The sequence below is a fragment of the Staurois parvus genome, unplaced genomic scaffold (assembly GCF_062004578.1).
Source record: "Staurois parvus isolate SC_StPar_1 unplaced genomic scaffold, SC_StPar_1.0 ptg000884l, whole genome shotgun sequence".
NCBI classification, from domain to species: domain Eukaryota; kingdom Metazoa; phylum Chordata; class Amphibia; order Anura; family Ranidae; genus Staurois; species Staurois parvus.
Window position 1 is genome coordinate 3,032,501 of NW_028318680.1, and position 5,000 is coordinate 3,037,500.

A 5,000-nucleotide genomic window follows, 5' to 3' on the forward strand; every position below is an offset into this window, starting at 1 on the left:
CCTCCTGAGAACTCCTCTGCGCCAAGATGGGGAAGAAACAGACCGTGAAGAAGCCACAGAACGCCGCTCCCGCCAAGACCCCGGGAGAAGCCCCCTCCGCCTCCACCTCCACCCCAGACCGTTCCGGCCCTGCAGACGGTCTCCCTCCCTTGGAGCCCTGGATGAAGCAGACAGTCGTGCTGCGGCTGAAAGAGGTGGAAGGCAGAATCCCGGAGATGACCCCGGAAGTCTTTGGCAAGAAAATGATCCTTGAACAAGGATTCAGCAAGGCAGAGACCCTGTCGGTGCAGTCCTTTGTGAAAGGTTTGTTCCTTGTCACATTTGTCTCCCTACAGGTGTGCAGAAGGTACTGGGAGGCAGTGAAGACCGCTGGACCCGACTCCCTCTTCCGAAAGTTCACTGCGAACTCTCCCATTCAAAGGGACGAAAGAAGGATCACGGTGTCCATGAGGAACCCTCACGTCCCCGGCAGAGACATCGCCACCTACCTCCAAAGGTTTTGTGTCGTGTTGAAGGACCCAGTCCGGATACTAGACACCAACGGCTTCTGGACTGGTAAGTGGGCTGTGTTTTGCAGGCTACTAAGAGATCGTCCCGCTGGAGATCTCCAACACCTGCAACAGTGCTTCTCCCTGGGATCGTCATCAGGACTCCTACACTACCCAGACCTACCCCAGTCATGCCGCAGGTGCGGCCAGCCGGGGCACGAGGGTAAGGAATGCAGTGTGCTTTCTTGTAGGTTCTGTAGGTCTGCAGGTCACGAGACCAAGGATTGCCCAAGGTCCAGAACCTGCAACCTCTGTGGACAGTCAGAGCACGTCTACAGAGACTGCCCAGAAAGAAGCAGGACGTACGCCGGGGCCCTGAGCAAGGGCCCGGCCACCAAACCAGCGCCACAGAAGCCCCCAAAGGACCCGGGTAAGAGGAACCCCCCCCAGGCCCCAGGTGCCCCTGCCCCTGGTCCCCCTGCCCCTGGTCCCCCTGCCCCAGGTCCCCCTGCCCCGGGTCCCCCTGCCCCAGGCCCCCCTGCCCCAGGTCCCCCTGCCCCTGCCCCTGGCCCCCCCGCCCCTACCCCTGGCCCCCCTGCCCCAGGTCCCCCTGGTCCCCTCGCCCCTGGGTCCCCTGCCCCTGGGCCCCCTGCCCCTGGTCCCCCTGCCCCTGGGCCCCCTGCCCCTGGGCCGCCTGCCCCGGGCCCAGTTCCACCCCCCCCTGACCTGTCCTCACAGGAGGACTTCCCGCCCCTTCCCCCTGTCACCCCTGTCAGCAACTCTGCGACGGGATACAGGAAGCGGAAGAAGGAGCAGGCTAGCCCAGCGGCGGAGGACCCCTCCTCTGCCACCAAGCGGCCTGCCGTCCTCCAGAATGTCGCAGGTCCCGACCCCGTGGGGGAAGACCTCGACACGCTAGAGGAAGAAGAGGTGGAAGAAGAGATGGCTCTGACCCAGTTGGACCCAGATCTCTCCACCGACTTCGATGAGGTCCTCAACGAGGTCCTCAATCAGATTGGTCTGGGCCAGGACACCTGTCAGGCTGCAGAAGTCACAGAGGTCGCCCCCCCTCCCCAGGGGAGGTAAGCACAGCCCCTGCCGACTAACCCCTTCATCTCTTTCCCATGATGGCTGAGATATCTATCTTTTCCATTAATGTGAGGAGCATCAAGGATGTGTCTAGGAGGCAGACTGTGCTGACCTTTCTTTCCACTCAGCAGAGTGATGTGTACATGCTTCAGGAGTGCGCACTTCCCCCTCTGAGGAGGTACACTCATTTGTCCTCCCAGTGGACCCACGGTCCCTCCTACTGGTCTGGGGGTGGCGATTGCAAGTCCGCAGGGGTCGCGGTTCTTATCAGGGGAGGACGTTTCACTGTTGACTCCGTCCATGAGCTCGTCTGTGGCCGCCTTCTGGTCATAGACGGTTCGTGGGCGGGGGAGCCCGTTAGGCTCATCAACGTGTACGCCCCCCGGAGAAGAACGCGCGGCTGGAACTTTTCCAAACCCTGCGGACGCAACTCGCCACAACGAGAACAGTAGTAATCGGCGGTGATTTTAACTGTCCGATAGAGGAGGATGGGCGCAGCTCCAGCATGTACGCAAAACTCGACACCACCTCGAAGCTGCTCCGGGAGATGATTGCGGAGGCTTCCCTGCGAGACGCAGTGGGATCCGTGGGGCGCGGTTCCGTGAATTACTCATGGAGCCGCCCCGATGGATCTGTGCGCTCCAGGATTGACTTTGTGCTCACCTCCAGGGCAGTCAGGCACCGCGGGTTCTCCATGGTTCCCTGCTTTTTCTCTGACCACAGGGCCATTCACTTTCAAGGCGATCTGGGAGAGGGCTTTGCCCCGGGCCCAGGCTCCTGGAAGCTGAATTGCACCCTGCTGGACGATGAGGAACTGCTAGAGGAGCTCAGGGAAACCTACGGTGCCTGGCGAGAGGAGAAGTCTTTCTTTCCTAAGGTCAGCGACTGGTGGGAGTTCGTGAAAGTCAAGCTGCGCAGCTTCTTTCAGGCCAGGGGACGCCAGCAAGTGTGTGCCAGGAGGAAGGAACTCAGGAGGCTGCAGCGTCAGCTGCAGTCCCTGCAGGACCTTCATCACTGTGGCTGGGACGTGAGGCAAGACCTGGAGGACACCAAGAAGTGCTTGAAAAAGCACTTTGAGGAAGAATCCAGGCACATTGTCTTCCGTGCCAAGGTGGAGCATCTCGAGAAAGGTGAGAAGTGCAACTCTTTCTTTTTCAGGAAACTCCACTCAGGACACACACCCCTGTCTGAGCTGCGTGACAAGACCGGAACACTCCAGAAGGGGAAGGAGGCCGTGATGGAAGTGGTCAGCGACTACTACACCGACCTCTACTCCCCCAAAGAAACAAACTCGGAAGCGGCCGACAGGTTCTTCTCAGGTATCTCTAACGCTATTGATCCTGCAGGTTTGTCGGCCACCAACGCCCCCTTGACGTTGGAGGAACTGCACTCTGCCGCTAAATCCTTTAGGCAAGGCAGGACCCCGGGCTGCGACGGTCTCCCAGCGGAGCTCTATGTAGCGCTGTGGGACCTCGTGGGCCCGGACCTGCTCGAGCTGTACGAGGAGATGGTGGTGGAGGGCAAGATGCCTCCTTCGCTGAGGGAGGGGATGATCACGATCCTGTACAAGCGTAAGGGGGAGAGATGTGATTTGAAAAATTGGCGTCCCATCTCTCTCCTGAACGTGGACTACAAGATCCTCGCCAAAGTCATGGCGAACAGGCTGAAGGCTGTCATCGGACAGATCATCAACCCGGATCAGACTTGTGGCATTCCTGGCCGCAGGATTGCGGACAGCCTAGCGCTTGTCCGGGACACGGTCCAATACATCAAGGACCTCCGTGTGCACGCGGCCCTGGTCAGTCTTGATCAGGAAAAGGCCTTTGACCGTGTCTCCCATGGGTTTATGTGCAGAGCCCTGCGCAGGTTTGGTCTTGGGGAAATGTTTTGTTCATATGTTGACATCATGTACAATGACATTTGTAGTTCCGTGCAGGTGAACGGCTGGAAGACTGACCCCTTCCCGGTTCTCTCCGGGGTCAGACAAGGCTGTCCTCTCTCACCTCTGCTTTTTGTTTGCTGTATAGAGCTCTTCGCCGAATGCATCAGACGGAATCCAGAGATCGGGGGAATCACCGCACCGGGACCAGACAGACGGGAAGTGAAGTGCTCGCTCTACATGGACGACGTGACGGTGTTCTGTGCCAACCAGCGCTCCATCGACCTGCTCGTCCAGACCTGCGAGGACTTCGGCCAAGCTTCGGGGGCAAAGGTCAACTGCGGGAAGTCGGAAGTCATGCTCGTCGGAAAGTGGTTCCTGCCTTCTTCTGCATCCATGCCCTTTGGCATCAAGACAGACTTCATGAAGATTTTGGGAGTTTGGTTTGGTGCCGAGGGCGCAGCCCTGAAGTCTTGGGAGGAGAGACTGGCCAAGATGCGCCAAAAGTTTGGACTCTGGAGCCTCAGAGACCTCACCATCGAAGGGAAGACACTGGTACTCCGCAGCGAGATTCTCCCTGTGTTGCAGTACCTCGCCCAGGCCTGGCCCCCTCGGGTCAACACCTGCAAGGCCATCACCAGGGCGGTGTTTCACTTCATCTGGGGCTCCAAGATGGACAGAGTAAAGCGGGCAGTCATGTTCAAGGAACCCCTCAAGGGCGGTAAGGGCGTGCCCGACATCGCCACCCAGCTGAGGGTGTTCTTTGCTTGCAACTGCGTCCGCAGAACTTTGCCAAGACGGACTACGGACTCTGGCGGGAACGCAATGTCTCGCTTCTTCCTGTTGCCTCTCTGGAGGTCCCTGGGGTGGGACACTTGGGATAGTTCCATCCCCTACAACTGGGACACTCCTTGGTTCTACTTGGATACCTTCAAGTTCATCAGGGAGCAAGGGCTGCAGGGAGTCAAGCCGGACTTGTGGAAGCCAAAGACGATCTACAAGCTCATCCGAGCCAGCGACATTTTGGAGTCGGTTCCAGGCCTGCCTTCAGACACCTGCAAGGTGGTCTGGAGGAATGTTTCTTCCAACATCCTCACCAACAGGCACAAAGACCTGGCATGGATGGCTATCCAGGGGGGACTGCCTCTCAGGACATTTATGCATGCCAGGAACCTGAGCAGATACAGACACTGCCCCTTCTGCATCATCCATGAGGAAACGTCTTACCACATTTTCTGGGAGTGCTCATTTGCTCAGGCCCTGTTGGGGGCCCTGGAACCTGAACTCAAGGACTTTGTGCCACAGACAGCCATCACTCACTTCGGGGTGTTGAATGGACTGTTCTGTGGAACTTTTTCTTTGGAGGACATTGACGGCGCCTGGCGGGTGCTGTGCTGTTTTAAGGACGCTTTATGGTGCGCCAGAAAGCGCCTCATCCACCAGCGGGAGAGGATGTCCATTGAGGACTGCCGCAGACTGATCCTCAGTCTGCTCAGAGACTATTCCTTGTTGGACTTTAAGGAGGAAGAGGACGTCTGAAGATT